This window comes from Pinus tabuliformis, chromosome 8 (genome assembly GCF_031772625.1).
Source record: "Pinus tabuliformis cultivar Carrire ecotype Pingquan chromosome 8, CPIR1, whole genome shotgun sequence".
In the NCBI taxonomy this organism is placed as follows: Eukaryota; Viridiplantae; Streptophyta; class Pinopsida; order Pinales; family Pinaceae; genus Pinus; species Pinus tabuliformis.
In genome coordinates, this window is record NC_142294.1 from 1,932,512,433 (window position 1) to 1,932,523,053 (window position 10,621).

A 10,621-nucleotide genomic window follows, 5' to 3' on the forward strand; every position below is an offset into this window, starting at 1 on the left:
CAGAGAATTTACCATCCAGCTAATGCCTCATCCACTACAATACCTTCACCCTTCATTTTTCATGACCACCATTCCTGAACCTTGTATCATCACATCATTTTCACCTCCAGAAAAAATCATTTGCTTCGTTTCATGTCATAGATGTACGATACATCAAGGCCCTCCTACGACAGGTCACTTCTTGTCGACATCAGCTCATAATCCAAGAAGTTGACTTAGAAACAACCCTTTTAGTACTTTTAAGCTTGCATGCCTCAGTGGCAGGTTTCTCACTTCCGGTGACAAGTTTACATCAATGACCTTCAACCAAAAGATTTTGCGTGGTGTTCGACATCAGCTCATATATTCACACCACGTGAATCGTACTGTAGTACCTTGAGGGTGATTATCATTATCGGTGATTCCTCTCGCACCTGTTAACATCTTACATTATTGGCTGGTAATCAGGCGATGTCTTTCCATGTTCGACTTCAGAACATCTTTTCACATGGATCAACTTGTACATCAGGTGAAGATTGAACGAGTTTGAAGACCCTGGATCTAATTTCATCCATCCGGACTGCGATATATTCAGGAAAATAAAGACATCAATTATACACAGTAGCTGCACAGATAGTCATCTAAGCCAGGGAAGATGACTCTTCATGCGAAGAATCACCAGTCTACAACAATAGACGATTGTCTATCCTATGTACATGAAAATGAATTTATAAAGCTAAGCATGGGAATGCCCGCCTCAGCTAGATCATGAAAATAATATGATGATGATGTATTGTATTGTATCTTATACAGGTCACCTTCCAGTTTGAATACCTCGGATCTTCATAATAAAGCATTTCACCAGACATCAAAAGATTTACGACCTCATGCTTTAGGGGGCAACTGTTATAAACATATTTGGGCACTTCAACCCCAGTCACATATGTCGATAAACCAAGGGCTCTTTAACCCCTAAAAGTGTTGTTTCATACCCTAAAGGATCATGGTCAACTGGTTACATCATTCCCCAAAATTTCCACCTAAAAAACCACTCAGAACTGGCCAAAACTGGACCATACTGACTGCTCCATGGTCAAGGTGCGATGCATACTGGCTGCTACACTAGCCAGGTGTGATGCATACTGGAGAGGCCTTCTATAGGGTGCGATGAGAAAGAATGGACAAATGGCAGAGACAATTTGCTAAGTGGAAACTCATGGAATCTTCTAGAAACTTCTTCCATGACACTTGCCTCTCTGAATTCGCCCAAGGATGAGTAAGAGATCAATGAAATCTCCAAGTGGAACCAAGAACTATCAATGGAATGACACTAATCAAAAACCCAGAGCTGACTCACACCCTTACAAGGCATCTATAAATGGATCCCTCATATGAGAGATTTGGAGGCTGGAATTTTGTATTTTGTAAGGAAGTGCTATTGGTTTATCTGTGAGAAGAGACATTGTATTGTTGGGTGATCTTGCTTTTCATGAGGTGAAGAGGGCTTTGATGCTGGGAGGATGATGCTGGATCAGACAACTAGGTTGTAATCCTCTATTCTACTATTAATAAAGTTATTTGATTTTTCCTCCATACAATCGTGTATTTTTGAATCTTGTTATTTGTGAATGCAATTGTATGGTCAATGTGTTTTTGATTCTGCATTGTTTATGATATTATAGATCGATATGCTTTGATGGTGTTTTGTTACTTTGACTCTACAGGTATTCTCTGAAGTGGGACAAGTAGGAGAGGAGTGGCAAGCTCTATCAAGGGAGAGAGAAATCAAGCAAGGAGCCAAGCGGAAGATCCAAGTTGGTCCCTTTTGCTTCTCTCTTATCTATCATACATAAAGGAAATCACAAATTGCTTTGATTGTTTGTTTCAAAGATAGCTACCCGTCTTAGTGGGACTAGCAGATCAAAAAGACAGTAGTTTTCCGAAAACACACCCCCCCAACAAACCATTCTCTCGGTATTTTCACCACCCACAAACATCCCGCTACATATAGCCACTTCTATCCCTCCTGCTAAAACTAGAAAATGACCATTGTTCAATCTTACCTCCCACCAACATTCATCCACATTTAATTCCCCACACTAATAATAGTCAAGTTAAAAAAAAAAAACCATTATTAGTTCCTAATAAGCACTTTTATCCTTTTCAAATTGATCATTTGCCAATTTTTCTTATCACTACAACTCTCAACGACACTGCAAGAAGAATCCCAACAAAGAATGACCTCCAATAGTCATCATTTTTGGGTAACTCTCTCTAAATTTTCCTAATAAATTAATTTTTCCTAATGGCTTCCCATAAAGGAAAATTGAAAGTGCCTGTAGATAATCCTCTATTGCCCCCTGTCATTAACTTGGATGAAATCTCACTCGTTTACACTCAGTTTAAAATTGTAGATACCAATTGTGAATTCGATATGTACGAACTTCACAATTGGGCATTTCAAAAGTATGAATTGGCTATCAAACCAAGACATTGTTCTTTAAGAGTAAAAAGAAAATCAAAGAAATAAGTGTGGATGTGGATTCTTCTTTGAGAGTTGTAGGTTGCTTTAAGTATGATACATGATCATTGCTGGGTAACAGGTAACCCTGTCGAGGCTATAAACTCCTGCTGGCAGCAGAGGCTCTACCTACGACAAATGAGCATATCTAAAACTGTTTACAGAGAAGACTTTGTTTTATCTTTACAGACCAAGTAATAACTGATGTAAATACAAGGACTAGCCTGAGGAAGCAAATAATCAAAGTTGGAAATAGTTGAAACAAAATGTCATTGACAGGTTAGAGCATAATGTAGTTTATCTTTCCATAATAAAGTTTAACTTTCTGAAAAAATTTCTGTTTTGGAAGTTTAGAAAATTCAATAGAAAAACAGAGATAACTGGTTCTTCCAAGTAAATCGCCAATTGTTGTGGCCACCAACAACCCCCCTCCTTATTTATTATTAGCAATAACACTATGTAAGTGGGGACCCTTAGTCAAAAAATTTAAAAAAATCAATTAGTGCTTATATGTCACTCCTTAAGAAATATCGCATCGCGCAAAGAATGATAAGGCATTTCCTTATGAGTCAAAATGATAAAATGCGAGATTGCGACGCCAACTCCATCGCATCGTATGCATTAAGAAACACTCACGTTGGAAAACCTTAAAATCGTTGATATGCGATATCGCATATCGCATATCGCAAAGTCGCATAAAATACACATAACAATTAAACGATTAAGCGATCTGCGATCTTGCGATATTGCGATCTGTGATCTTTGCGATATTGCGATCAAACAACCTTGCGATAGAACAACATGATGAAATTGCGGTAATGCGATACAGTGAAATGTGATATTGCGATGCAAATCGCAGAAACATTCCATCGCAGATTCTCTTGGCTCAATATTCAAGGAAAAGCTTTTTTCCATAAACCAAGAACTGGTTACGCGCTTTAATGATAATTAATGAATTACACGCCAGTTGGTAATAAAATATGGTTTTGTGTTTTTCGAAGAGCCAGTTCACGTCAGATGACATGTTTTTGCATATCCATGGCATTTAAAGCTTTCCTGTCATTATTTATTATCATTACTCTCTCCTCACTTGTGAACTGCAGGAACGAAGGACAAAAGTTACACAAAGCAATGTGCAGGAAGCTATGGGGAAAAATGGTAAGGCTCCAATGTTCAAAGACAGAGAAAAGGCGCCCTTATAAACAGATACCGCATGCAACAGGGCTGCAAATTCACAAAATGTTGCTGAGCCATCCATTACAGATCTTTCATATATAGCCATGGTTAAGTGGGTACTGAGCGATGCTGATATCAGAGACAGACAGTTTAATTCTCACAGTCAAGAGCTCACGAAATCATTATTTTTACAAATTTTGAGCTTTATACCCGATAAGAGAAAGAGGCGCAAAAGGTGAAAAACGCATCAGAGAAGCCCGGATCAAAGAATGGAGGCAGTTTCCGATGCGTGATTAGCGCCTAGCGCTAATCGCGCATCGCTGAGAAAATTGCTAGAGAAGGAAAGCCTCTAACTTCTCAGTCACCTATAAGCCTGAAAACTGCAAGAAAGCAATGGTAAAAAACAAACTGGAAACAAAAAGCTAAAGAAAAGGCAGAAGCAATCCAAAGGGTTAACCAAGTTGAACTGGGATTATTACTGGGCATACACGGTAAAGCCACATAGTCAGTGGATGACTCTCAAGTATATCATCGATTTTGCTGAGAAGATGGTGCCAGCTCTTGCCAATTCTGTTTGCTTAGCTCAACCAAAAGCGGAAGACAGTCAGCCGACTCTACTCAAGCAAATACTGAATGCTTGCAACGTTAAGGAGCAAATGCAGAAATAGTTAGATATTAGATTTAATTTTTAGAAATGGTTTTGCTTTATATTTGCTTAGAAAAAGGGCGGTCATTTAAACCGCATCCTAAATCTTTGTAAATAATTTATTTAGTTAGTAGTATTTAAACCCTTCTCATGCATTTAAAGAAGGGTCCAGAAATTTATCAAAAACTTGTCCTCAGAACATGCACTTTTGCACCCTCCGAGGAGGTTTTGATGAATCAATGGAATAGGATTTGTTGATGTTTGCATTTGATATCTGCTACTGATGTTGCACTTCTGTACTCTTAGTGGATGTTAGAGCAAGGAGAGATAAATCATTGTCGCTTGAAGCTCATGAGTAGGACTAGTTATAAATGGTACTTTTATCTCTTAACCATTTCTACTTATGTGTTAAAGTGATATACAGTTTTTAGTTGTTTATGTATTAATGTATGAATGCCTGAGTTATCATTTGGCACTTTTGTACGGTGATAGCTATTTATTTATGCTTAATGTATGAATAGCTCATTATGCGATATGTTTTTCACAACTGTTTCGTCTAACTTTTTATGCGAAGTGGTTCATCCTTATTGATTTTCTTTCTCATAATAGCTGAATGATCTTTATTACCAGTTGTTATTTGAAATCTTTTTAGATCGCATAATATAAGAATTACATCCCGGGTTAGTATAGACTTAGACGTTGTTGCTTATTAGATTAAAATAGCATAGCATTAGATTAAAGTTAGAATTAGAATATCTTAATTAGGAAATGTTAGATCAGGAACATAAAATTCTACACACACGCACTCATAGATTGGGAAACTGGTCCCATATCCCCAGTCAGACTCGCTATACCAAATGGATAAGGAGCTGCCAACCAAGGTCCGGAAGGGGCGGGTATCCACCTTGTTGTAGACCCGATTTTCGGGGCTTCAACATATTTGGTGCTAGAAGGAGGGCCTGAACTATGAATGGCAAGTAAATCTAAATCTGAATACCATTCTGAGAGTAAATCGCCCTCACCATCTCCCCCGACTTCTCCATTACACTTAAATCCAGAGTTAGAAGTCGTTGGAGTATCAACCGCTGCTACAAACCCTAACATTTCAGAACAATCTACCATTGAACCTCCTGAAGTCGAATATTTGATTCACAAACTTCAGCGATTTTCTATTTCTCCTCAAAGATCTGATAAATCTCAAGGCAGCGTGACTTCGCAATATAACCCTGCTCATCCCCTGACCAGATTTAAGAGTGAAAAGTTTGTTGTTCAACCAACCGAATTACCTCTTCCCACAAGGAAAAGAGCAAGGAAATCACCTAAGGAGTCTGATAGCGAGACTCTTTCATCATCATCATCCATCTCAACTTCTTCACCGCGAAGTCAACCATCCACTCCGCCACTTCAGATCATTGTCCATCTCTCCACTGGAACCCCCACAACTCCTCCTCAATCATCTGTAATCGTAATATCCTCATCTTCCCAACTGCAGGGATCATCTTCTGCACTTTCCTCTGTTAGTAGTTCAGCAATGGCCCAATCTCCATGGAATAACCCTGGGGCAGTCTTAATGCCTGCACCCTTGAGTCAAATACCGGCCCATCCTGAGAAATGGCTGCCTAAGTTTAATCCCGAGGCAGGCATGCTAGCAGAAGAGCATATAAACAACTTTATGCTATCCATTAATCTCAATGGGGTTACTAATGAAGATGATGTTGTTTGACTTTTTCCTTATACTCTGCAAGGAACAGTCGGATCATGGTATTTCTCATTACCCTCCAGATCTATCACTAGTTGGGACATCTTCCAAGAGCAATTCCTGACCAAGTTTGGTGATGACAGGTCTACGGCAACGCTAATCAACGACCTATCTAACCTTAGGGCCGAGTCAAGAGAGCCTATCAAATATTTCAATTTACGTTTCAATAAAATCCTAAACAAAATTCCTACTGCTTCCCAGCCCAGCGAAGAAGTACGAAGTGAATGGTATATCACTGCTCTACCATCAAACATAGCAATATTCGTGGACAGGGCTAATAAAACAACCTTAGCCGAAAACATGAAAGAAGCAATAGCAGTAGAGAAACGTATAATAGCCCTGGAAAAGAAATCCGCGATAGAGGAACGGAAATCCAAGAAAGTCACCTTCAAGGAAGATTCCAAGAAGAAACAAACAAAAGATCCATTCGATTTGGAAGGATTGCAGAAAGTTCTGAAGACCATGTCCAATGAAATGGTCGACATCAAGAAGCAGGTAGCAGAAACTTCTTCAAAAAATCCCTACAGAGCTTTTAAAAGAGGACCTTCAACGGATTCAAAGCCACCCAATGCTATTTCAAATGCTGAATCCGAAGAAGAGGAAGAGGAAATTGCCATTGAAGGGAAAACTGATGAAGAAGAAGTTGTAGAATTACAAGGAATGTGGGATTTCATCCTCCCACAAGAAGAATATCAAGAAGTATTCCCAATTAGCACACGAAGTAAAAATCAGCTTGATCCTCCCAAAACTATCCCTAAGCCAAAGAGCGCAAGCTCTGCAATAAAGGATAAAGTCGCAAGAAAGAAAATGACATCTAAAGCGACTCAAACCAGCCCAGTCCAAACAGATGCATCAAATCCATCTAAAACACTGATCGTGTCGGATGAAATGGAGTACAATATTATAGAAGATATGAAAAAGACTAGGACCAACATCACTCTTTACGAATTGAGCAAGTTAAAGCATCAACAGAAGATAATGTTGAAAGAATTACATGCTGTGCCAGTTGCACCTTTACCTGCCGCTGTACTTTCTCAAGCTTCTCATAACATGGGAAGACCTCCAACTAATGCGATCAATAAAATTGATCCAAATGACATCGCTCTAATTGGAGGAAGATCAAGATCTCATACTCCCCTGTTTCTCCTTACTTATGAAATTTTCAATAAAAATGTGCACAATTGCCTGGTGGATTCTGGTGCTTCATCGAATATTTTACCAAAGTCCATATGTGCCAAGTTAAACGTTCATACACAGAAATCTGCTGTGCGCATAGTTCAGCTAGATCGATCTCAAGTCGAAGTGATTGGCGAACTAAATCAAGTAACCATAAGGCCATTATCCAACCCAAAGGTATGTCAAGTTATTGACATTTTAGTTGCTGATATTCCAGAATTTTATGGCTTAATTCTTAGCAGGGATTGGTCAGAAAAACTTCATGGATACTTCGCAACTGACTGGTCGCACATGTGGCTGCCCTACAATGGTAAACCAAATCAAATAAAAGTTGAACGAGAACTACATCAGAAATACATAGTAACGGAGCTAGAGGGGGAAAATGAACCAGTAGCATATAACAGTAGCATTATTGACAATTACTCAGTAGATTCTTTCCTCGGCAATTTCAATGCTCATACGTCACCCTATTTAGAACACTCTGTTTTGTCCCAAGTCGAAAATTTTTCTCGAACTGATAGTTCAAAATGTAACAATTTTTTAGATAGTCCTGTAAATAAATCGTTGTTTTGGAAATTAATTTTTGATGGTTCTTAACGAAGGAGAAGGAGCAGGATGCGTTCTAATTAGTCCAGAAGGAGATAAAATTATGCTAACATGCAAACTCGAATTTGATTGCACTAACAATACAGTAGAATATGAGGCTTTGGTCCAAGGGTTGTATAAAGCAATCAGGTTAGACGTCAAGTACCTTCAAGTTTTCGGAGACTCTGAGATTGTGGTCAGACAGGTACGTAATACTATACATTGCTTATCAGGTCATTTAAAACATTATCAATCCTTAGTTCAAGATCTGACTGAGCATTTTATAGCATTTAACATTTCTTCAATTCCCAGACTCCAAAATGCAAGTGCAGACCTTTTGGCTAACGTAGCTTCTAAGATTATTCCTTCAGAAGATTTTAGTCCAGATAGATTCTCAATAGAATTAATCTTTAGACCATCTATTCCTGATAACATCACAAGTTGGAGAGTATTCAACGACGATCCTGATATCGTAAATTTCCTCACATCTGAAGGATCCTAATCCAATCAAATAATTGACGAAGACCAACATGATCGACAATTGCAACAAGATAGCACTAACAATGCTATACCTAAGTCAGTAGTCAAGTTAGAAGACTTGTACCATTTAAAAGATCGGTTTAAAAGGTCCACCAATTCAAAACTCCAAAGTTCAACTTTGAACTACGAATTAGTAAACCTAGGAACCGATGGCAAACCACAAAACATTAATCTAGGTCTCGGCCTAGCCCCTGAAGAAAAAATTAACGTATATTCGTCTTTTGAGACAATATAAAAATGTTTTTGCTTGGAATTATGATGAAATCAAAACATACGACACTTCCATCATCCAACATACTATTCCAATGATCAATAATGAAAAACCTGTCCAGCAAAGGCTGAGAAAGATCCATCCCAATTTAGAAAATTAGATAAAAACTGAACTCAATAAGTTATTGAAAGCCAGAATAATCTTTCCCGTCAGACATTCTAAATGGGTCTCCGATATGGTACCTGTTAGAAAGAAAAACGGAGATATTAGGATTTGCATTGACTTTCGAAACCTTAACAAGGCCTGCCAAAAAGATAATTTTCCTTTACCATCTATGGAACAGATATTGCAGGCAGTGGCGGGCTCAGAATTAATGTCTTTCTTGGATGGATTTTCAGGATACAATCAAGTGTTGGTACATCCTGATGATCAATTAAAAACCACATTCAAAACTAAATGGGGCACATACGCATATCGAATGATGCCATTTGGTTTGATTAATGCTGGTGCCACATTCCAGAGAGCCATGGACATCGCATTCAAAGGTTTAGTCAATAAATCTGTAGTAATTTATTTGGATGATATAATCGTGTATTCCAAGAAATGAAGCGACCATCTTAGAGATTTAAAACAAATCTTCCAACGGTGTTTAAGGTATGGAATTTCACTTAATCCGATTTTTTTTTTTTTTTTTTTTTTTTCGCATTCAATAAAGGGAAACTTCTAGGATTCATAATGTCAAAATCCGGAATTCACATCGATTCCAACAGAATCAAAGAGATTTCTAAAATATCCTTACCTCACAACAAAAAAGCCATGCAATCTTTCCTTGGTCAGATCAACTTTGTAAAGAGATTCGTTTCAAATTTTTCACGAATCGTGTCTCCTTTGCAAGCCATGATTAAAAAGAACTCAAATTTTAAATGTGGCCAAGATGAACACGAAGCATTCAACCTGATCAAACAAGCTATTATTAATGCTCCATATTTAGCAACTCCGAATTTTTCAGAGCCTTTTATTTTATATACATTTGCCTCAGATAGGTCATATGCTGCGATACTCACTCAAGCAAATCAAGAAAAAGCAGAAGCCCCAATTGCTTTTTTCAGTTCAAATTTACAAGGCACTGAATTAAAACATTCAGACGTGGAGAAACAGGCTTATGCTGTTTTCAAAGCGGTCAAATACTTCAGACCTTTTTTGCTCAAAACCCATACTAAAATTATAGTACCGTTTCCAGCGGTAAGGAATCTTCTAGTACAGAAGGATGTGGGTGAGAAAAGGGCCAATTGGGTTACTGCCTTACAGGAATATGACATTGAGATTAAACCAACAAACATTGTAAGAGGCCAAGGCTTTTGCAAAATGCTGGCTGGAGCGTCGCAAATTTCTGAAATTCCATCTGCAGAGGTACAAATGTGCAAGGTAAGCCTAAACGATGCAGAGTCATTATACGCTGATATCATTTATTATCTTAAGAACGGGTATGCTCCTTCACACCTCGATCATACTAAGAAAAGAGCTCTAAGGTTGAAAGCCAAACAATATCAGCTCATAAATGATATTCTTTTTAGAATAAATTATGATTCTATTCTTCTTAGGTGTCTTGAGAAATCTGAAGCTGAAAAAGTTTTGCAGGAACTTCACGATGGGCCAATAGGCGGACACTATGCTGGAGATGCTACTGCACATAAAATCTTGTGCGCAGGGTATTACTGGCCCACGTTATTTAAAGACTCGCACAGTTACGTGAGGAAATGTCAAGTCTGCCAAACTACTACTGGAAGACAAAAGAAGCCATCCTTGCCACTACAACCAGTTAACATTAGCCATCCTTGCCACTACAACCAGTTAACATTGAGCAACCTTTCAGTCAGTGGGGATTGGACATAATAGGTGAGATCATTCCTCACTCTTCTAAGCAGCATAGATATATCCTTACAGCAACAGATTATTTTACTAAGTGGGTAGAAGCAGTTCCACTCAAGACGGCTAATGCTGAAAATATCATTGAGTTCATAGATCAAT